At 45.9% G+C, this 24,739-nt stretch overlaps 1 pseudogene; it reads right to left on the bottom strand.

The window, feature by feature from the left end:
- Window positions 1–492: 492 nt before the first annotated feature.
- The window catches only part of LOC135544310 (sodium/calcium exchanger 1-like), a 46,344-nt pseudogene continuing 22,097 nt past the window's right edge, over window positions 493–24,739 (bottom strand).

Raw genomic sequence — 24,739 nt, 5'->3', positions numbered from 1 at the left:
CTTCTGAGTCAGTGTGCTATCATCTCCAAGAAATTGACTGGTTGATTAGGGTCATCCTCTATCTGAATGGAGAGATGTAGGAGACGATCAGTGGGGCTAAAAGAGCTAAATGTTCAGGATAGACTATAAACAAAATAGGAGCATTCTCAGAAGAGTCAAAGGTCATTTCATTTCCCTCATTTTGTGCAGACAGCCTATTTCGATAAAGCTATGCCTCAAGGCATAAGTCATCTGAAAACATACACCAAGTCATTAGCTGGTGCCAGTACGCTTCCAACAGAATGGCTAAAGCTGCCATCCATGTCATTGTAAATGGGGTAAAAGTCTTCAGAGTCAAGCATCCACGGTAGCAATAATAATAAACAATATAAATACTTTAAAACACTCAGAAAAGTACACAAAAAGGAGAGGGATAGACATGTAAACAATAGGAGACAAGCTTTCTCCTCTCTCTCTATCTTGCTCTCTCTCTTTCTCTCGCTCCCTCTCTCTCTCTCTCTCTCTCTCTCTCTCTCAGAAGCCTGGCACGTGGCAGTAGGCCTCCAGGGAGGCCAGCATGATGTAGAGGAACCAGAGGGAGAAAAAGAAGAGGGAGGTGAGGAGTTTCGCGGTCCGCGGGCCCCCCAGTTCTCCCCCTGCCACGCCGGCCCGGCGGCGGTACATCAGCACCAGGACACACACAAACGCCATGATGGTGAACAGGGTGACGGAGAATGCCAGCGAACCAGGCTCTACAAGAAACTTCTTTCCCTTGGTCTTCCAGTAGACGGCCGCAATGGTCCATGCCACGCCGATGCCCAGGAACACGTTCACTGCATTACTGCCCGTTACGTTGCCGATGGAGGCGTCAGCGTACTGGTCCTGGATGGCCGCCACTTTACTGGCAAATGTGTCTTTGTGAACATAAAGTAAGCAGAAATAGATGGTTAGAAATAAGTAACTGATTCTGACACGGACAAGAAACGGATACAGCCCAGAGAAAGAGTGACAGACAGAGAGAGTAGGCTACATAGAGACAGGCACCCACCTGGAACGGAAGTCCCCAGGGCCACAAATACTACAGCAGTGACAGAGTCCTTAAGCCCCACTGTACAGCCGAAATGAGAGGCCAGGTCCCCAGTCACAGCCGTCAGAACACCAATCAGGGAGATGGACACAAAGAAGCAGGCCCAGCCATTCCAGTACTCTGTGGGCGGGACAAAGGCGAACAGAACCTTCCAGAACACTGTGAGGAAGTGCATGATGTAGTCAAAACAGGACGGGAGGCGCTCCTCCCCACTCTCCTCCTCATCATCATCCCCTGGGGGAGAGAATGAGAGGTGTTTACACATATAGTACAAATCATTCTGATGAGATGCAGCGTTTTATTGAACTTTTACGTGGTACAAAACTAGTTTCATTTTACATTTGAGTAATTTAGCAAGCAGACACTTATCCAGAGTGACTTACAGTTAGTGCATTTATCTTAAGATAGCTAGGTGAGACAACAATAAGGTACAGCAGTTATCAACAAGGTCAGCGCTAGTAGGGAAATAAAAGTTTCACCATTAATGCTTTTCTTGGGATAAAGTTGGACTTAACATTGCTTCTTGCATCTATACATTTTCAAACAGCAACTTTGCGTGTCTGTGATTTCATTACTGCTACCTCCCAAAGTAGAGAGTGTGATTTCTCTGCCCTGAACACCACTCCTCTGACTATCCGTTAATGCAAGAGCATGCAGCGTTAGTGAGTCTGTCCCAGAGAGTTAGGAGTGAAGGAGAATAAGGCACTCACCTGCACTGACAGTGACAGCATTGACAAACTGCTCTCTCCAACTACTGCTGCCCACCACCAGCGCAAGGTTAGTCTTCTTAATCAGCTTATCTACTGTGTTCTAAACAAAACAAAAAAACACAATCAGATTTCAGCCTAGAGTTATCAATACATAGAATGGATAGAAGTGTGATATTTTGAGTGGAAGAGGTAAGGGTTGGTCTGATGTTTCCAATTTGTGTGGTAAACAATGTAATCTTGCCAAGTTTGTTCTTCATTTGTTTGAGGGCAATGACCCATCCATCTTTTTCAGTTGCTCCACTGAGCGGGTGACCTGGCTGGCCTCTGTCCAGACAGTCTTCTCACAGGAAGAGGGAGGGCAGACATGGACAGGAGTAACAAGACAGTCTCCTCACAGGAAGAGGGAGGGTAGACATGGACAGGAGTAACAAGACAGTCTCCTCACAGGAAGAGGGAGACATCGACAGGAGTAACAAGACAGTCTCCTCACAGGAAGAGGGAGACATGGACAGGAGTAACAAGACAGTCTCCTCACAGGAAGAGGGAGACATGGACAGGAGTAACAAGACAGTCTCCTCACAGGAACGATGGAGACATCGACAGGAGTAACAAGACAGTTTCCTCACAGGAAGAGGGATACATGGACAGGAGTAACAAGACAGTCTCCTCACAGGAAGAGGGAGACATCGACAGGAGTAACAAGACAGTCTCCTCACAGGAAGAGGGAGACATCGACAGGAGTAACAAGACAGTTTCCTCACAGGAAGAGGGAGACATCGACAGGTGTAACAAGACAATCTCCTCACAGGAAGAGGGAGACATCGACAGGAGTAACAAGACAATCTCCTCACAGGAAGAGGGAGACATCGACAGGAGTAACAAGACCGTGACCTCTCTCACTGGCGAAAGACATGCTTCTAATAAATGTGACCCGTTTCAGTAACTAGGTGTATGTTAAGATGGAGCTGACAGATATGGAAGCTCTGCTTCTAGGTCCGAAGCAACTTTGCAGTATTTTGTTTTTTTTGTGTCTTATATTATTAGCCCAGAAAGCTTGTTTTATTACATACAGCCGGAAAGAACTTTTGGGTATCAGAGCGGCGGTAACTCACCAGCATTACGACCAGGAATATGACTTTCCCAATTTGTATCCTTTGTTCACACCCCCCAGGGCAATTGAACTTATTCCAGAGGCTGCTCCAAGATACTGCCAGCGGAGGAAAGGTTTTCGGGGGGACTTCTAGTCTGAATCAGGAGGCGTGCACACCATTCACCGCCTCCAAGTATATTACTTGCTAATGTCCAGTCTCTGGACAATAAAGTAAATGAGCTCAGGGTGAGGATCTCCTTCCAGAGAGACGTCAGGGACTGTAACATACTCTGTTTCATGGAGACATGGCTCTCTCCGGATATACTGTCCCTGTCCATACAGCCAGCTGGGTTCTCAGTACATCACGCAGACAGGAGTAAAGAACTCTCTAGGAAGAAGAAAGGCGGTGGAGTATGTTTCATGATTAACTTCTCATGTTGTTATTGTGATAACGTACAGAAACTCATTTGTTTAGCTACGGAAACGACAGGAACCTTCCCGCTAGCCATGATTGACTGAGATAATGGATGGGCTGGACATGCCAAGAGATAAGTTTGGATTGGTCTGCCATGTAGCATGTAGTTAATCCTTGCTACTCAGCTTTTTCAAAAGATATAAAGTTAGCCATAGAGAACTGCAAAAGTGTTGCTACTGCTCTCAACAACATTGCTGCCCTGAATTTAGCAGGCACTATCGACAAAGATCAGTGGGAAACAGTTGCTTTCTGCACACGGTCAGTACAAACCGGAGATACTTGACACAATGTGAGGCAAACAAGCTTTACAAACAAAACAGAGTTAAAGCGGATCCAATCTGCTGCGAAGCATTCGTCCATGTATATGGGTAAGAGTCTAGCTACATTTTCAGCTTATTATACGTTTCTAATTTAGTCAAAGTCATTTTCATTCAAGGTCAAAGGGTAGCTAGTGAACGTTAGCTCGCTAGCTTGCTAGCTTACATAACATGTATGATCTTTGTAGTAATATTAGTTGTATTTCAGATCTCGATTTGCATTGCTAGTTATAGCATAATGTTAGCTAGCTAGCTAACACTGAACCTAGTAGGTTAGGTTTATCTACCTGCAGATTCATATTTATATTACTGCATTCTTTCACATGATCCATCCATTTAGACAAGTGTCTGGGTAAGCATCATCTAATAATTATAAAATATTTATAAAATATTTTAATCTGGACACTGTCTATTTTTATATTGCTACTATGAAATATGCAAGTAACTACTGTACCATTTACACCTTCTGTATCCTGTACATGTGACAAACACATTATTCATTTGATATATTGTTTGTTTACCAGAGACAGTATTGTGAAGAACAACAGGACCTGCACCAATGTCAGATTCGGTTATAAACCAAGGACTATATGACGTGTATTTTTATCTGGAGATTTTCCTTATTATAGGCTACTACTTTCACCACTTTTTGTCTTATTCTTTGGTTGTTTACAACACTACCTTACTCACTCTGTTTAGCACATGGCCTCACATGTGAATCCTTAAAGAGATGGGCGAGGTTAAGGCTTAAGAGGGTGTGGAGAAAAAAAAAACACAATTTCAAATTTTGCAACATAAGACCAGATCTAGGTGGTCGGTCAGAAATATGATGCTGCAGGGACAGAGGAAGACAGAGGAGACAGAGGGTGACAGAGGAGACAGGGGGGGGGCAGAGGAGAGAGGGGGACAAGGTGGGACAGAGGAGACGGGGGGGGGGGGGACAGAGGAGACAGGGGGGGGCAGAGGAGAGAGGGGAACAAGGTGGGACAGAGGAGACGGGGGGGGACAGAGGAGACAGGGGGGACAGAGGAGAGAGGGAGGATAGAGAAGAGAGGAGGACAGGGTGGGACAGAGGAGACAGGGGGGGGGGACAGAGAGAGGAGAGAGGGGGGATAGAGAAGAGAGGAGGACAGGGTGGGACAGAGGAGTCAGGGGGGACAGAGGAGACAGGGGGAGGACAGAGGAGACAGGGTGGGTCAGAGGAGACAGGGGGGACAGAGGAGACAGGGGGGGGACAGAGGAGAGAGGGAGGATAGAGAAGAGAGGAGGACAGGGTGGGACAGAGGAGACAGGGGGGGGGACAGATGAGACAGGGGGGGACAGAGGAGACAGTGGGAGGACAGAGGAGAGAGGGGGATAGAGAAGAGAGGAGGACAGGGTGGGACAGAGGAGACAGGGGGGGACAGAGGGGGGAGAGAGAGGAGGATAGGGGGGACAGAGGAGACAGGGGGAGGGAGGGACAGGGTGGGACAGAGGAGACAGGGGGGACAGAGGAGGGGGGGACAGAGGAGAGAGGGAGGATAGAGAAGAGAGGAGGACAGGGTGGGACAGAGGAGACAGGGGGGACAGAGATGAGACAGGGGGGGGGGGAGGGACAGGGAGACAGGGAGAGAGGGGGTCAGAGGAGACAGGGGGGGACAGAGGAGACAGGGGGGGGGGGACAGAGGAGAGAGGGGGGATAGAGAAGAGAGGAGGACAGGGTGGGACAGAGGAGACAGGGGGGACAGATGAGACAGGGGGGGACAGAGGAGACAGGGTGGGTGGGAGGACAGAGGGAGAGAGGGGGATAGAGAAGAGAGGAGGACAGGGTGGGACAGAGGAGACAGGGGGGGACAGATGAGACAGGGGGGACAGAGGAGAGAGTGGGGGACAGAGGAGAGAGGGGGACAGAGGAGGACAGGGGGGACAGAGGGGGGACAGAGGAGAGAGGGGGACAGAGGAGAGAGGGGGACAGGGTGGGACAGAGGAGACGGTGGGGACAGGGGAGAGAGGGGGGATAGAGAAGAAAGGAGGACAGGGTGGGACAGAGGAGACAGGGGGGGACAGAGGAGAGAGGGGGACATATGAGAGAGGGGTGTGTCTGTGGGGGTTTGTTTGTTTATTTTTGTAGGTTACCTTAAACTCGTAGGATTCCTCTATCACCACCTCTAGCTTGGTGTGTTCTCCCAGGCTGGGACAGCCCATCTTGGACACCTCCTCCTCATCGTTGGCTGATTTGTTCTCATTGGAGTCTCCTGTGAAGCAGAGAGGAAAACTTCAAAGTCAAATTTCATACCCCCCCCCAAAAAACTCCACTGTTATTGTAATATTGAGAGGTTAGCATGTCTTGGGGTATGATATAAAATGCTAGCCTCCCCTGTTATTGTAATATTGAGAGGTTAGCATGTCTTGGGGTATGATATAAAATGCTAGCCTCCCCTGGTATTGTAATATTGAGAGGTTAGCATGTCTTGGGGTATGATATAAAATGCTAACCTCCCCTGTTATTGTAATATTGAGAGGTTAGCATGTCTTGGGGTATGATATAAAATGCTAACCTCCCCTGTTATTGTAATATTGAGAGGTTAGCATGTCTTGGGGTATGATATAAAATGCTAACCTCCCCTGTTATTGTAATATTGAGAGGTTAGCATGTCTTGGGGTATGATATAAAATGCTAACCTCCCCTGTTATTGTAATATTGAGAGGTTAGCATGTCTTGGGGTATGATATAAAATGCTAACCTCCCCTGTTATTGTAATATTGAGAGGTTAGCATGTCTTGGGGTATGATATAAAATGCTAACCTCCCTGTTATTGTAATATTGAGAGGTTAGCATGTCTTGGGGTATGATATAAAATGCTAACCTCCCCTGTTATTGTAATATTGAGAGGTTAGCATGTCTTGGGGTATGATATAAAATGCTAACCTCCCCTGTTATTGTAATATTGAGAGGTTAGCATGTCTTGGGGTATGATATAAAATGCTAACCTCCACTGGTATTGTAATATTGAGAGGTTAGCATGTCATGGGGTATGATATAAAATGCTAACCTCCACTGGTATTGTAATATTGAGAGGTTAGCATGTCATTGGGTATGATATTTGTGTATCTGTATTCACGATTCATTCAGGATTACCTGTAATCACGGTAGCATCCACTTTAATGTAGAAGTGTTTCTTATTTACAATAAAAGTGACTCCAAAATGACACAATACATTATTTACCACTCATTTCTATAGGGCACAAAATCATCTGAAACACAACCAAAGCAAACAGCAAATGCATCCAACTAATTTATAGAGTCAGAAGCTTGATGTAGTCATTGCTTGCTATGAATATGGGACCAAATACTAAACTTTCTACTACTTTAATAGACATATAAGTGAATTTGTCCCAATACTTTTGGTCCCCTAAAATGGACTATGTACAAAAAGTGCTGTAATTTCTATTTCGGTTCACCCGATATAGATGAAAATACCCTCAAATTAAAGCTGACAGTCTGCACTTGAACCTCATAGTTAGTGTCATTTTAAATCCAACATGCTGGAGTACAGAGCCAAAACAACCAAAAATGGATCACAATACTTTTGGAGCTCACTGTATACAAAAATGCACTGTCATTTATTTATCAAATTAATTCTCTGTGAATAAACTGTATAAACTGTATCAATATACAGAGTTTTGTGAGGGTGTAAATTATTTATTTTTATCATGTGTATCAGCAATGCAGGAATAATTGAAATGCACCAAAAACATTCCATTAGTGTAAAATACTATAATGAATGTGCAGTGAGAAGAATAGCCTGGAGAAACAGCACTAACATGGACCAACTACTCTCAGTCTTGATGAAATCCCCCGCAAGTCACTAATGCCAACTAATGTGCCTCTATAGTATAACCATTTGTACACTCAGGGGCTTCCTGGCCATAAAATACATTTTGGTGATGTGTTTGTTTTTCAATATACATTTGTTAATGTTACCAATCCCCACTAATGGGTTTATGAAAGCAACATAACACCTAAATTTGGAATAAAATAAATGACAAGTTAAGGATGTCACGTGTTGTAATTCTATGTGACGCAACCTCATCACTTAAAACATGGATCTGCAACAACAAATAAAACCCCCAGCACTTCCACAATTACCATTCCATCCTTCAGAAACAGCTGTTGTGTTTTTCTGATAACTGATCGTGTGAAATACAACATTTAAGACTGTTAAATCTGACAGCGATAACATGAGGCTGCTACAGTAAATGGCAGCTTTGAACCCGCAGGGCTCTGCACTGACCATGTTTCCGTCCAATCTCCAGCAGCACAGGTTCCCCAGCTGGATGATGAAGGTCTTGTTCTTCTCATACTCCTCATCATCAATGACCTTCACCTCCAACAGCTTCCTGCAGATGGGGAAAAACATACATGTTGGGTCAGAGACATAGAACCAGATAGCTCTTCAGAAGGAGAGAGAGATGGGGACAAAGAACCAGAAAGCTCTCCAGAAGGTGAGAGAGATGGGGACAAAGAACCAGATAGCTCTCCAGAAGGTGAGAGAGATGGGGACAAAGAACCAGATAGCTCTTCAGAAGGAGAGAGAGATGAAGACATAGAACCAGATAGCTCTTCAGAAGGAGAGAGAGATGGAGACATAGAACCAGATAGCTCTTCAGAAGGAGAGAGAGATGGGGACAAAGAACCAGATAGCTCTTCAGAAGGAGAGAGAGATGGGGACAAAGAACCAGATAGCTCTTCAGAAGGTGAGAGAGATGGGGACAAAGAACCAGATAGCTCTTCAGAAGGAGAGAGAGATGGGGACAAAGAAGGGTGAAGAGACAGAGGTGAGGATAAGGGGTGATGAATATCAGCATGGAAAGATGGAGAGAAAACTGCTTGCTATCTCTTTTTATTTTCTTCCATTGTCTGGATGAGAAAGTGAGCGTGATATAAAGAGGAAGGCAGGGTGGGAGGCACAGAGTGCAGGTAATTAGGGTTCATGAATAATGAAGAAAGACACTAAGGCAGGCAGGGACACTTCTGGGAACAAACAATTAAGCGGTTAAGCCATATACATTACGGCCACAATACACACACACACACACACACACACACACACACACACACACACACACACACACACACACACACACACACACACACACACACACACACACACACACACACACACACACACACACACACACACACACACATCCATCCACCCTAATTTTCCTCCAACCTTATCACTAGATACCTTTTTAATTCATGTGTCGTGTCTATGAGTTATCACTTAAATGTAATTCATCTTATTTTCCTTTCCATCTTGCCCTGCAACCCAAATTTGCTGCTGAAGCCCTCACAGAGTTAGGAAATCTTCTTTATTGGATGGCACAGTGTTAATCGCATGATTTCTAGCCAACGCCTCACCACATCTCTCTGTCCTCTGTCCAGTGACCCAGAAAGCCTTTCCAAATGGTGTCTCATATCAGTGTAAATGTGACTAAAGCAGCCTTGTCGTTCGATGGACTATTCCCATGGGTGGCTGAACTCTAAGCTCCACAGCAGCCAAACAGACAGCGGTGGACAGCTATCAGATAGGCCTATGTTAAGACTGCAGGGCTGGCTACAGCAGATGGGCCAAGCCAGACAGTGTACAGATAAGAATAGTCCCAGATCCATCGTGCTCCTATGCCCAGCAGACCTCTGCCTTACACAAACAGACACCCTCTGGCAGACAGACTCTGGTCCACACAGATGAGTGGAGAGGTCCCAGGTGTCAACTCCCCATCTATACATTCCCCACGCAGACTGAAGGGCCGTCCCGGAAGACAGGAAGGGGTGCACACAGCCTGATGGAGACGTATGATGACAATAGGAGGAAGGAGGAGGAAACGCGAACACGCAGGAAAACTGCATTTGTGCATTTATCTCTTTAAGCATGAGACCTTAATTCCACACTGTGGCCTTCAGGTATTGAATGGCACTGTTACTCACTGGAGCAAAACCTCAAAACAAACACACATCACACACACACACACAGTAAGTAACCACTCCACACAGATACAAATTGACTTACTCCCCTGGGTACCTCCCAACAGCACGCTTGAGTCGAGCAGTGCAGTGAATGAAATACCAAGTATGAGACTTTGCATAGTGTTTAACGAACCTACTCACATCTGACATGTTTTGAATGTTGATAGCTACATAATATTATTCCATTAACTGGGACTGTGAAATATATGTTGATTTTTAATTTTAATGTGCATGCAGATAGTATCCCAGGCTAGACTGTGTGAAAAAGTGCAGCTACAGATTGAATTATGTTCTATTTCTTCAGCAGAGACGCTATTTGTTTTTATAAAACAAAAGTACATTTATGTTGATTTAGATTTAGAGTCTGGCCTCTTCCCAGATCTGTATGCCTGTGATAAATCAACCAATTAGAGAACAAACTCTCCCATTGCATTTGACTGCAGCAGTCATGATTAAGGTACAGTACCAGTCAAAAGTTTGGTCACCTACTCATTCAAGGGTTTTTCTTTATTTATACTATTTCCTACATTGTAAAATAATAGTGAAGACATCAAAACTATGAAATAACATATACTGTATGGAATCATGTAGTAACCAAAAAAGTGTGAAACAAATCAAAATATATTTAATATTTGAGATTCTTTAAAGTAGCCACCCTTTGCCTTGAGGACAATTTTGCACACTCTTGGTATTTTCTCAACAAGATTCATGAGGTAGTCACTTCCCACATACACTGAGCACTTGTTGGCTGCTTTTAATTCACTCTGCGGTCCAACTCATCCCATACCATCTCAATTGGGTTGAGGTTGGGTGATTGTGGAGGCCAGGTCAACTGATGCAGCTCTCCATCACTCTCCTTCTTGGTCAAATAGCTCTTACACAGCCTGGAGGTGTGATTTGGGTCATTGTCCTGTTGTAAAACAAATTATTCTAAATAAATCACTGACAGTGTCATCAGCAAAGCACCCCCACACCATCACACCTCCTCCTCCATGCTTACACATACGGAGAGCATCCATTCACCTAATCTGCGTCTCACAAAGAAATGGCGATTGGAATGCAAAGGGTGGCTATTTTGAAGAATCTCAAATATGAAATATAATCAAAAATCTCCAATTTGGACACACCAGACCCCAAAGGACAGATTTCCCCCAAGCAAGTCTCTTCTTATTTTTGGTGTCCTTTAGTAGTGGTTTCTTTGCATCAATTCGACCATGAAGGCTTGATTCACACAGTCACCTCTGAACAGTTGATGTTGAGATATGTCTGTTCCTTTAACTCTGTGAAGCATTTATTTGGGCTGCAATCTGAGGTGCAGTTAAATGCTGATTTCTGAGGCTGGTAACTCTAATGAACTTATCCTCTGCAGCAGAGGAAACTCTGAGTCTTCCGTTCCTGTGGCAGTCCTCATGAGAGCCAGTTTCATCACAGCGCTTGATGGTTTTTGTGACTGCTCTTGAAGAAACTTTAAATGTTCTTGAATTTTTCCGTATTGACTGACCTTCATGTCTTAAAGTAATGATGGACTGTTGTTTCTCTATGCTTATTTGAGGTGTTCTTGCCATAATATAAACTTGGTCTTTTACCAAATAGGGCTATCTTCTGTATACCACCCCTACCTTATCACAACACAACTGATTGGTTCGAGAAGGAAAGAAATTCCAAAAATGTACTTTTAGCAAGGCACTCCTGTTCATTTAAATGTATTCCAGGTGACTACCTCATGAAGCTGCTTGAGAGAATGCCAAGAGTGTGTCATCAAGGCAAAGGGTGGCTACTTTGAAGAATCTCAAATATGAAATATATTTTGATTTGTTTAACACTTTTTTGGTTACTACATGATTTCATGTGACATTTCATAGTTTTAATGTCTTCACTATTTTTCTAAAATGTAGAAAGTAAAAATAAAGAAAAACCCTTGAATGAGTAGGTGTGTCCAAACTCTTGACTGGTACTGGAGTTACAAGATAATGTGACGAATGAACAGAAATGCACTACTCAGAATATTAAAACAGCAATAAGGCAGGCATTTTTCAAATGTCCAATACATTACATATGAGTGTGTGGGTGGGGGCCCTGAATTGCCTGGAGCCCTCCAGCTTTACGTGGGTTGCAGTGTGCCTCTGGTACACCAGTATATAGGAGGGGAACACTGAAAATGAATTACAGACTGACCAGGATGCCTTTCTCTCTGGTGAGAGAACATGAACAGATAAAACACAAGGCAAAACATAAATGAGTTAAGTTATATTGCTTACAGTCCCACAGGTGAGTGTGTAGAATATTAACGTTAACACTAACACATTAGCACTGTCAAATTATGGTTTTGCACATGCAGCTGTAGGTGAGGTTTATGAAACACAAATTCATGGGGTTGGCATGGCAACAGGTAGCAATAGTGTATCTTCTGTTAAAAAGCCATGGCCTTCGGCAAGATATCTGTAGTCAGAGCGTGGAAGAGGAAGCAGGAGAGACGAGTGAAATAAAAAAAGGCCTCTCGTATTTCGCTCTCTATGTTTATGTTGTAATCCATCTCATATCTTTTAATTGGTATATGAGACAAGTGCTTCAATTTCAATTTCACTGGACAAGTACAGTGAAATGCCTTTTTTTGCAAGCTCTAAACCCAACAATGCAGTAATCCGTGGAACAAAAATAAGAAATAACAAGAACACAAGAAGCAAGTAAGCTACAGTATATACAGGGCCGGTTCCAAAACAATATTATGGCTCTTAATACCAGTCTATGGCTTGGGTAGCTGGAGTCTTTAACCATTTTCCAGGCCTTCCTTTCACACCGCCTGATATAGAGGTCATGGATGGCAGGGAGCTCGGCCCCAGTGATGTACTGGGCTGTTGCCATACCAAGCAGTGATGCAGCCAGTCAAAATGCTCTCAATGTTTAAGCTGTATAACTCTTTGAGGATTTGAGTACGCATGCTAAACCTTTTCAACCTCCTTAGTGATTTGGACACCGAGGAACTTGAAGCTCTTGTCCTGCTCCACCGCAGCCTTGCCTATGTGGATGGGGGTGCGCTCACCCCCTGTTTCCTGTAGCCCAGTGGCCACTAGCAAGTCAATCGTGATCCTAGTCGATCACCAAACATTTCTGGAGAAAGCAAACAAAGTTTTGCGCTCCTTTTTTTATTGATGTTGTGCTGTTGGTGTTAGGTGCACTTCATTCAGAAGCCCTGCGCACCGTGTAGGCAGAGTGTTATCATTTTGAACCATTTGATTTGTCTGAAGAGACTCTGCCTACCTGGTAGACCCTGTGGCTAAATCGTGTGCGCCTCCTGCTCTGTTCAATTGGACAGCTCAAATCATGGTGCCTACAGCTTCCAAGATGAGTAACTTTTAAAACCATGACTAGAGAGAGACTGTCAATGAATACAGCAAAGAGCTGCTGTTTTTATGAAGCACTGTCAACACTGTTTTAATTCAACACTACCACAAAACATAAAACGTGCTTCCCCCTACTTCCACTTGCGCTACAGCCGCAATGAATGAGTAGCCTGGTGTATCGATAGCCCTGCGTTTCTATTATTATTAGCAGCTCGTGTCTATTTTAATATCAAGGAATATTTTACTTTCTCTGGTAATAGGAACAACATGAATTTGTGCATGGGACAGATGCGGTGTGACTCGAGTTTCGCCATCAGGTGGAAGACAGTGTCCCCTCTCTCTGGTCAGTCTCACCGGATGAAAGGAAGGAGAGAGCAGGGACCATGGGAGGCAGACCCTCTGTTGCTCTCTCCCTTCCTCCGCTGAGACTAATGCCTTGTTCAAAACAACTGGGAATTCTGAAATCTCTGACTTCCGACTTCAGTGCATTCAAGACAACTGGGAATTTGGAAAAAAAACTAGATCCGACTGAAAAATTGTTTTAAACTCCAAGTCGGCATCTTTCTAGAGCTCCGACCTGAAGATTACTGATGTCATGACTTGACCTTGTCTTGAAAGCACCATGACCATCAAATGCAGGTACCATCAGTCCAGTCATATAAAAAAGCAAATTATTTGCAAATTATTTCAATTTATGCTCAGCTGTGCCCCGCAAGTGCTACACCAACTGATCTATTTTGTAATCAAAGCTTGAGTTTTGAAATATAATATGGTCTAATAAGAACAATATTGGTATGCCAAGGATATAGCCAATCTGCTGTGATAATGTATTAAGCCTACTGCACAAACCTCATTCCTGCAGAACTGTTTTTATTAGGTTAATGTAAAAAAAAAGTCTGAGCAGTAGATCTCTGCTTGCTTTTTGTCTGCGAAAGTGATCTTGACTCAGAAAAGGTTGGTGACCACTGCTATAGTCCATGATCAGCTCCTTGGTCTTACTGATGTTGACGGAGAGGTTGTTGTCCTGGGCACCACACTGCCAGGTCACTAGTCTCATCATCGCTGGTGATCAGGCCAACTACCGTTGCATCATCAGCAAACTTGATGATGGTGTTGGAGTAGTGCGTGGCCATGCAGTCATGGGTGCCTGGGACTGAACACCTCCCTCTGCAACTGGATCCTGGACTTCCTGACGAGCCAACTCCAGGTGGTGACACATCTGCCACGCTGACCTTCAACAAGGGGGTCCCTCAGTATTGCGTGCTCAGTCCCCTCCTGTACACACTGTTCACCCACCACTGCTTGGCCGCACACGACTTCAACACCATCATTAAGTTTTCCCGACAACACTGGGGGTGACCTGGGGAGTTCTGAGGACCAAAACGCATGAGAAAAAAATACTTTTGAATAAAGCATTGCTCATGTCTTTCAGAGCAAAGAGAGAGAGAGATCATAGAAAAATGAATCTCATTCTAGTTATGGAAGAGATACTGGCGCGTTCTCACACAAATATAGGTTACAATGTTGGCAAACGATAAACCCGGGCCGGCTCAACCCAAATCACATACATTTGTTTTGTAGGGGCAGGAGGATTAACGAAGATGCAAGTTGAATGAACTTTGATCGCTTTTATTATAATTTTCCATGCCAAGAGAGGTATCTGATCCGGCCAAATAGGTTCCGGAACAAAACAGTCCAAAACGGAGAGGCGTCGGATAGTGTTCCGGCAGGATCCAGCTCAAATGAAGCACTGCTGATCACCGATGACAATGATAGGGAGGAGGTCAGAGACCTGGCAGTGTCGTGCCAAGACAACAACCACAACGTCAGCAAGACAAAGGAAATGCATCATCTAGTGAAGTTAGGAGGCTGCAGAATGCACAGAACAAAGCAGCAAGGATTGTTTTAAGGTGGAGATATGGTTCTTCTGTTTGCAGTCATGCACAGTGTTCTTGGTTGGTCATCAATCGACAAGGTAATTGAAAAAACATGCTTATTTTATTTGATAATATATCATTTAAAACGGCCAAGTTCCATTCACAACAGTTTCCAGTTGGTAAGAGACAGACATTCCGTAAATACTAAGAATAGATTGTCCACCACCTATGCGTTATCCAAACAGAAAACAGAAATAGGCAAAAGAACATTTCGATTTAGAGCAATACAGAAATGGAATAAATTAACTGAGTAAACTAGAAACCTTTCAATATATAAATGTAAACATTATTTTAAAACAATTTAAATATAGTATATAGAAATGTTGTGGGATTATAGTAGATGAAAAATCAATATATTTTTAGATTGATTATTTATTGGGTCATTAAGCTAGTATTATGTATGTTTGTAATAGTGTGTTATATGTAAAAGTGTGTTTATATTATAAATTGTATTTGAATGTTTAAGGACACCAAATGGGGACTAAAAGAGATCCAAATCAAATCAAATCAAACAAAGGAGCTTATCACGGATTACAGGAAAGAGAGAGCCGAACACGCCCCCATTCACATCGACAGGGCTGCAGTGGAGCGGGTTGAGAGCTTCAAGTTCCTCGGTGTCCACATCACTAAGGACCTATCATGGTGCAAACACACCAACACAGTTGTGAAGAGGGCACAACAATGCCTCTTCCCCCTCAGGCAACTGCTCGGATTCCGACCGCAAGGCGCTATAGAGGGTAGTCCGTATGGTCCAGTACATCACTGGGGCCGAACTCCCTGCCATTCAGGACCTCTATACCAGGCGGTGTCAGGGGAGGCCCTAAAAATGGTCAAATAATCCAGCCACTCAAGTCATGGATTGTTCTCTCTGCTACCGCACGGCAAGCCGTACTGGAGTACTAGTGATTATAGTGATTATATTGTTATTTCCCCTCATCAATCTACACACAATACCCCATAATCACAAAGCAAAAAATGTTTTTTAGACGTTTTTGCAAATGTATTAAAAACAGATCACTGCTGGGTCTTCCTTTGTAATCTGTAATGGACTGTAGCCCCTGACACATGTGGCACCATGTTAAAGACTGATGACAAACAGCAACCATTTTGGTGTGAGACAGATCAAAAAGGACCTTATTTATTTTGTATTTATTTTTTTACAGTTAACTGAAGTTGGCTTGCTAACTAGCAAGTGACAAGAACGTTATCCAGCCTGCATAGCAACTATGCAAAAATAATTAACGTCTTGGTCACATCTGTAGCAACATGGCCAAAAGAATTTCCAAACAAATTTTGGTCCGGATTACATCTTCTGGTGGACTTATCAAAGTAAGGTTAATGAAAATATGTAATTCATTGTTATTTTAATATGTTGGTAACAGTTTGTTTGATGAATTATTGTCTCATCAAACGAGAGCTGTTGTGTCTGTAGATTTGTGTCCCTGAGGAATGGTTGTGAGTGACGAGCTGCAGTATGTGTTCACCTGCAGCCCACCGCATCTGAATCACTTTCTCAATGTGCTTCTGGATGGCTGATGAAAAGGAGCTCCAGAATCCCAGAGGAGTGATGATTAGAGAGAACAAAAGGAAAGCTGGCCCCCTTTTCCTGTATGTAGGTACAAGTACTCTGGTGAGTCTGACTGGGAACCCTCTAAATCCCATTACCCAAACTCCTTTTTATGTGAGCTTGCTGTGGGGAGACCAGTTTCTCCGGGTGCTTACTGACTCTGGGGCAGATGAGAGTTTCATGGACGCTACCCTGGTATCAGAACTCAGTATCCCTACTCAACTCCTCTCTGTTCCCATGGATGCCAGGGCACTAGACGGCCGCTCCATTGGTAGAGTGACACAGCACAGTTCTCATTAATATGTGGGTATCTGGAAATCACAGTGAGTCAATTCAGCTCCTCATTGAGTCCCCTCACATACCTGTTGTTTTGGGGTTTTCTTGGCTCCAGAAGCACAACACACATATTGACTGTACTACGGGTTCCATCCTGGGTTGGAGCTCGTTCTTCCATTCATACTGCCTAAAGGCGGCACAGCCTTCTCCGAAATGTCTGCCTCCAGGGTTAAGTACGGCCTCTGAGGTTTTCCTGGAGGTTTTTCAGCAAGGCTCGTGCTTCCTCCACATCGTCCTTACGATTGTGCTATTGACTTTCCGGGCACCTCACCGCCTCGAGACCGGCTATATTCTCTGTCTGGTCTGGACACCAAGGCCATGGAGAAGTACATTGAGGACTCACTGGCTGTTACTATCTTTTCCAAACTGGACCTTCGAAATGCTTACCACCTTTTGTGGAACGACGCGGTCAACATTCCGCGTCGTTCCACAGGTAGTATCACATTTTCATTTCACTTCATTACAGTACAACGGTTTGATTTGTTTGATCGTAGCTAGCCAGCTACATAGCCGTCTTTGTATCTAAGACAATTGTGTAGTCTAGAGCGATTTTCTAGGTTAGCTGGCCAGCTATTGTCGTTCTTCTAACGTAGCTAGCCAGCTAGCCCCCGAATAGCAGCACTGTAGTAACTATTACAGTACAACGGTTTGTTTTGTTTGATCGTAGCTAGCTAGCTACATAGCCGTCTTTGTATCTAAGACAATTGTGTAGCCTAGAGCGATTTTCTAGGTTAGCCAGCCAGCTATCCAACGGAACGCAATCAACCTTGCTAGCTAGCCAGCTAGCCCCCGAATAGCAGCACTGTAGAAACTATTACACTCGACGGACGACTTGATTAGTGTAGTGTCAACATCGCAGCCACTACCAGCTAGCCTACTCCAGCAGTACTGTTTCATTTCAATCATTTTAGTCAATAAGATTCTTGCTACGTAAGCTTAACTTTCTGAACATTCGAGACGTGTAGTCCACTTGTCATTCCAATCTCCTTTGCATTAGCGTAGCCTCTTCTGTACCCTGTTAACTATGTGTCTATCTATCCCTGTTCTCTCCTCTCTGCACAGACCATACAAACGCTCCACACCGCGTGGCCGCGGCCACCTAATCTGGTGGTCCCAGCGCGCACGACCCACGTGGAGTTCCTGGTCTCCGGTAGCCTCTGGAACTGCCGATCTGCGGCCAACAAGGCAGAGTTCATCTCAGCCTATGCCTCCCTCCAGTCCCTCGACTTCCTGGCACTGACGGAAACATGGATCACCACAGATAACACTGCTACTCCTACTGCTCTCTCTTCGTCCGCCCACGTGTTCTCGCACACCCCGAGAGCTTCTGGTCAGCGGGGTGGTGGCACCGGGATCCTCATCTCTCCCAAGTGGTCATTCTCTCTCTCTCCCCTTACCCATCTATCTATCGCCTCCTTTGAATTCCATGCTGTCACAGTTACCAGCCCTTTCAAGCTTAACATTCTTATCATTTATCGCCCTCCAGGTTCCCTCGGAGAGTTCATCAATGAGCTTGATGCCTTGATAAGCTCCTTTCCTGAGGACGGCTCACCTCTCACAGTCCTGGGCGACTTTAACCTCCCCACGTCTACCTTTGACTCATTCCTCTCTGCCTCCTTCTTTCCACTCCTCTCCTCTTTTGACCTCACCCTCTCACCTTCCCCCCTACTCACAAGGCAGGCAATACGCTCGACCTCATCTTCACTAGATGCTGTTCTTCCACTAACCTCACTGCAACTCCCCTCCAAGTCTCCGACCACTACCTTGTATCCTTTTCCCTCTCGCTCTCATCCAACACTTCCCACACTGCCCCTACTCGGATGGTATCGCGCCGTCCCAACCTTTGCTCTCTCTCCCCCGCTACTCTTTCCTCTTCCATCCTTTCATCTCTTCCCCCTGCTCATACCTTCTCCAACCTTTCTCCTGACTCTGCCTCCTCAACCCTCCTCTCTTCCCTTTCTGCATCCTTTGACTCTCTATGTCCCCTATCCTCCAGGCCGGCTCGGTCCTCCCCTCCCGCTCCGTGGCTCGATGACTCATTGCGAGCTCACAGAACAGAGCTCCGGGCAGCCGAGCGGAAATGGAGGAAAACTCGCCTCCCCTGCGGACCTGGCATCCTTTCACTCCCTCCTCTCTACATTTTCCTCCTCTGTCTCTGCTGCTAAAGCCACTTTCTACCACTCTAAATTCCAAGCATCTGCCTCTAACCCTAGGAAGCTCTTTGCCACCTTCTCCTCCCTCCTGAATCCTCCTCCCCCCCCCCCTCCTCCCTCTCTGCAGATGACTTCGTCAACCATTTTGAAAAGAAGGTCGACGACATCCGATCCTCGTTTGCTAAGTCAAACGACACCGCTGGTTCTGCTCACACTGCCCTACCCTGTGCTCTGACCTCTTTCTCCCCTCTCTCTCCAGATGAAATCTCGCTTCTTGTGACGGCCGGCCGCCCAACAAGCACCCTATCCCCTCCTCTCTCCTCCAGACCATTTCCGGGGACCTTCTCCCTTACCTCACCTCGCACATCAACTCATCCCTGACCGCTGGCTACGTCCCTTCCGTCTTCAAGAGAGCGAGAGTTGCACCCCTTCTGAAGAAACCTACACTCGATCCCTCCGATGTCAACAACTACAGACCAGTATCCCTTCTTTCTTTTCTCTCCAAAACTCTTGAACGTGCCGTCCTTGGCCAGCTCTCCCGCTATCTCTCTCAGAATGACCTTCTTGATCCTAATCAGTCAGGTTTCAAGACTAGTCATTCAACTGAGACTGCTCTTCTCTGCATCACGGAGGCGCTCCGCACTGCTAAAGCTAACTCTCTCTCCTCTGCTCTCATCCTTCTAGACCTATCGGCTGCCTTCGATACTGTGAACCATCAGATCCTCCTCTCCACCCTCTCCGAGTTGGGCATCTCCGGCGCGGCCCACGGGATTGCGTCCTACCTGACAGGTCGCTCCTACCAGGTGGCGTGGCGAGAATCTGTCTCCTCGCCACGCGCTCTCACCACTGGTGTCCCCCAGGGCTCTGTTCTAGGCCCTCTCCTATTCTCGCTATACACCAAGTCACTTGGCTCTGTCATAACCTCACATGGTCTCTCCTATCATTGCTATGCAGACGACACACAATTAATCTTCTCCTTTCCCCCTTCTGATGACCAGGTGGCGAATCGCATCTCTGCATGTCTGGCAGACATATCAGTGTGGATGACGGATCACCACCTCAAGCTGAACCTCGGCAAGACGGAGCTGCTCTTCCTCCCGGGAAGGACTGCCCGTTCCATGATCTCGCCATCACGGTTGACAACTCCATTGTGTCCTCCTCCCAGAGCGCTAAGAACCTTGGCGTGATCCTGGACAACACCCTGTCGTTCTCAACCAACATCATGGCGGTGGCCCGTTCCTGTAGGTTCATGCTCTACAACATCCGCAGAGTACGACCCTGCCTCACACAGGAAGCGGCGCAGGTCCTAATCCAGGCACTTGTCATCTCCCGTCTGGATTACTGCAACTCGCTGTTGGCTGGGCTCCCTGCCTGTGCCATTAAACCCCTACAACTCATCCAGAACGCCGCAGCCCGTCTGGTGTTCAACCTTCCCAAGTTCTCTCACGTCACCCCGCTCCTCCGCTCTCTCCACTGGCTCCCAGTTGAAGCTCGCATCCGCTACAAGACCATGGTGCTTGCCTACGGAGCTGTGAGGGGAACGGCACCGCAGTACCTCCAGGCTCTGATCAGGCCCTACACCCAAGCAAGGGCACTGCGTTCATCCACCTCTGGCCTGCTCGCCTCCCTACCATTGAGGAAGTACAGTTCCCGCTCAGCCCAGTCAAAACTGTTCGCTGCTCTGGCCCCCAATGGTGGAACAAACTCCCTCACGACGCCAGGACAGCGGAGTCAATCACCACCTTCCGGAGACACCTGAAACCCCACCTCTTCAAGGAATACCTAGGATAGGATAAGTAATCCTTCTCACCACCCCACCCCCCTTAATGATTTAGATGCACTATTGTAAAGTGGCTGTTCCACTGGATGTCAGAAGGTGAATTCACCAATTTGTAAGTCGCTCTGGATAAGAGCGTCTGCTAAATGACTTAAATGTAAATGTAATGTAAATGCAGATAAGCGTAGGAGATGAGTGGAAGACAGCTTTCAACAATGCCAGTGGACACTATGAGTACCTGGTTATACCGTTTGGACTCAACAATGCGCCGGGACATCTTGAATCGTTTTGTTTTTGTCTACCTCGTTTTCTCTCGTTCTGCCCAGGAACACATTCTCCATGTTCGACAGGTCCTTCAGTGCCTCCTGGAGAATCAGTTGTTTGTAAAGGCTGAGAAGTGGGAGTTCCATCGCTCCACTATCTCCTTTCTGGGATACATTATTGCTGAGGGGAATGTTCAGATGGATCCGGAGAAGGTGAGAGCGGTGGTGGATTGGACCCAGCCCACGTCCAGGGTGCAGCTACAATGGTTCCTGGGATTTGCACATTTCTATCGCCGTTTCATTTGGGACTACAGCAATGTGGCGGCTCCCCTCTCTGCACTCACCTCTCCCAAGGTACTGTTCACATGGTCTCCAGCAGCGAACAAGGCTTTTGGGGATCTAAAGCAGCGATTTACGACTGCTCCCATCCTCATCTATCTTGACCTGACTCGTCAATTTGTGGTTGAGGTTAATGCTTCCGATGTGGGAGTAGGGGTAGTTCTTTCCCAGCGATCCGTCCAGGAACATGTCCCATCGTCTTAACTCTGCGGAGAGAAACTATTATGTTGGGAACCGGAAACTCCTAGCTATTAAGATGGCTCTGGAGGAGTGGAGACATTGGCTGAAAGGGGCGGAACATCCATTTATGGTATGAACGGATCATAAAAATTTGGAATACCTCAGCACTGCCAAGCAGCTCAACCCAAGGCAAGCTCGTTTCGCTCTGTTATTTACCTAGTTCAATTTCACCATCTCCTACCGCCCAGGGTCAAAAAACAAGAAGCCGGACGCTCTATCACGTCTGTACAGTTCCACTGCCACTCCCTCTGAATCTGAGACCATACTCCCTGCCTCTTGTTTGGCAGCTTCTGTTGTTTGGGGAATTGAGGCTCTGGTCCGTTAAGGCACAGCATTCCCAGTCAAACTCTGGGGGGCCCGACTAACCGGTTGTTTGTTCCTGATTCAGTCTGGTCTCAGGTCCTGGAATCGGCTCACTCTTCCAGGCTTACCTGTCATCCTGGTACTCATCGAACCCTGGCTTTCCTCCGTCAACATTTCTGGTTGCCCACCATGGTTCCTGAGGTCTCGGCCTTCGTTGCCGCATGCATGGTGTGCACGCAAAGCAAGACTCTGCGGCAAGCTCTGTCTGGCCTCCTAAAGCCACTCCCTGTCCCTCATCGCCCCTGGTCCCATATTTCCCTGGATTTTGTCACTCGGCTTCCTCCGTTAGATGGCAAAACCACCATCCTGACGGTGGTTGACAGATTCTCCAAGGCCGCCCATTTCATCCCTCTTCCAAAGTTACCTTCAGCCAAGGAGACGGCCCAGCTTATGGTGCAGCACGTCTTCCGAATCCATGGACTCCCGGTTAACATTGTCTCGGACTGGGGTCCTCAGTTCTCATCCCATTTCTGGAAGGTGTTCTGTGCTCTTATCGGGTCATCAGCCAGCCTGTCCTCTGGGTTTCATCCCCAATCTAACGGCCAGTCGGAGTGAGCCAATCAAAATATGGAGACGGCACTCCGGGTCTTGTTGCCAGTAACTCCACCATCTGAAGTCAGCAACTAATCTGGGTGGAATATGCCAGGAACACTCTCCCCGGCTCGACTACTGGACTATCCCCCTTCGAATGCTCCATTGGGTATCAGCCCTCACTCCTCCCAGAGCAAGAAGTGAAGGTCAACATACCTTCAGCCCAGTTCGCCCGCCAAACCTGGAAAAGAGTGCGGTTGGCTTTTCTCAAGACCACCTCCAGGTATCGTCGACAAGCGGACCGCCACCGGACTCTGGCTCCTCGCTATTGGGTCAGGCAGAGGGTATGGTTATCCACTCGGGACCTACCCCTCCGGGTAGAATCCCGTAAACTTTCCCCCCGTTTCATTGGACCTTTCCCAATTTCTAGAGTAATTAGTCCCACTGCAGTCCATCTGCTGTTGCCCCGTACCCTCTGTGTTCACCCTACTTTTCATGTGTCCAGGATTAAGCCCTTGTCTCACAGTCCTCTGTCTTCTATTTCTAGGCCCATCTCTAACCCCTGTGTCATCGATGGCCAGCCAGCATATACGGTGAGACGCCTCCTGAGGGTTCAACCACGGGGCAGGGGTTTACAGTACCTGGTTGACTGGGAGGGTTATATCCCGGAGGAGAAGTGCTGGGTTCCTGCTAAAGACATCCTGGACCCAGCCCTCATCGCCGATTTTCACCGCCGACACCCCGGTCAGCCAGGTATGCGCCAGGTGGCGTCCCTAGAGGGGGGATACTGTCATGCTTGATCTGTTTCACCTGTCCTTGTGATTGTCTCCACCCCCTCCAGGTGTTGCTTATTTTCCCCATTGTATTTATTCCTGTGTTTCCTGTCTCTCTGTGCCAGTTCGTCTTGTATGTTAAGTCAACCAGTGTGCTTTTCCCGTGCTCCTGCTTTTTCTATTGTCTTTTGCTAGTCCTCCCGGGTTTTGACCTTTCCCATTTCGGGACTCTGTACCCGCCTGTCTGACCATTCTGCCTGCCTGCCACTCTGTACCTCCTGGACTCTGAACTGGTTTTGACCTTTTGCCTGTCCATGACCATTCTCTTGCCTACCTTTTTGGATTATAATAAATATCAAAGACTAAAACCATCTGCCTCCTGTGTCTGCATCTGGGTCTCGCCTTGTGCCCTTATACTTCTCATGAACCATAAGTCCAAATACTGTAACACTAGATTCGGTATGTAGGCCCATGATACATCTCTTAACTTAGTTTGAGAAAAGATGGTTAAGAGATGGCTGAGATATTGATAAATCCCAAAAAACTGATTTTAGGTAATAAATGTAATTAAATCCTTTGTAAATCCGCTCCACAAAGGTCTATCAACTTGGAAGTTCTGCAATCTTCTTCTCCTCTGTCACGTTGGTAACAATGTGACAGAGGGAGACAGGCGCAGGAATGCATAATAGTTTTTTTGATTACGCCACAAAAGATGGTGTGCCGTGTACATGTACAACATGTAACAATGCGAGGAGAACCCAAATAAATACACACGGACAATGATTGACCCATAATCACAATACAGGTACTCACACGCACCAATGGACATTGTAACAATAAGGGCACTTATATACAAATACAATCAGTGGGAATAGGGGCCAGGTGTGTGTAATGAAAGTTCCAGAGGGATCCATGACATCCTCATGAATCTTATGTCAGATTCCCTTCATATTTTGTATTTAGAGTCATTATTTTGACTCATTTAATGGCTTTGAGAGATTGTTTACTTTTCTTTTTTTGCTTTTTTACTTCATTCAAATAAATCCACACTGTACCCATAGATGCACGTTAGCACATTTGCAAATTATAAAAATACTTTGCAAATATTCTTCACATGAACCATAAATCAAATTGACTACAGATTTGGTATATAGACTCAATGAATAAGCCTCTATTGAATTTGAGAATGATTAGCTGCTGCATTAAAAGTAACGCTGAAAATATTTAACAAATCTAAACATAGACCATTAGTCAAATTTATCCCATAATTGGTATACACTGAGTGTACAAAACATTAAGGACACCTGCTCTTTCCATGACATAGACTGACCAGGTGATTCCAGGTGAAACTATGATCCCTTATTGATGTCACTTGTTAAATCCACTTCCATCAGTGTAGATGATGGGGAGGAGACAGATTAAAGGAGGATTAAGAACCGTAATGCTGTTTT

This window comes from Oncorhynchus masou, chromosome 8 (assembly GCF_036934945.1).
Source record: "Oncorhynchus masou masou isolate Uvic2021 chromosome 8, UVic_Omas_1.1, whole genome shotgun sequence".
Taxonomy (NCBI): domain Eukaryota; kingdom Metazoa; phylum Chordata; class Actinopteri; order Salmoniformes; family Salmonidae; genus Oncorhynchus; species Oncorhynchus masou.
Note: the sequence above shows the minus strand (reverse complement) of the source record. Positions and strands in the feature narration are given on the sequence as shown.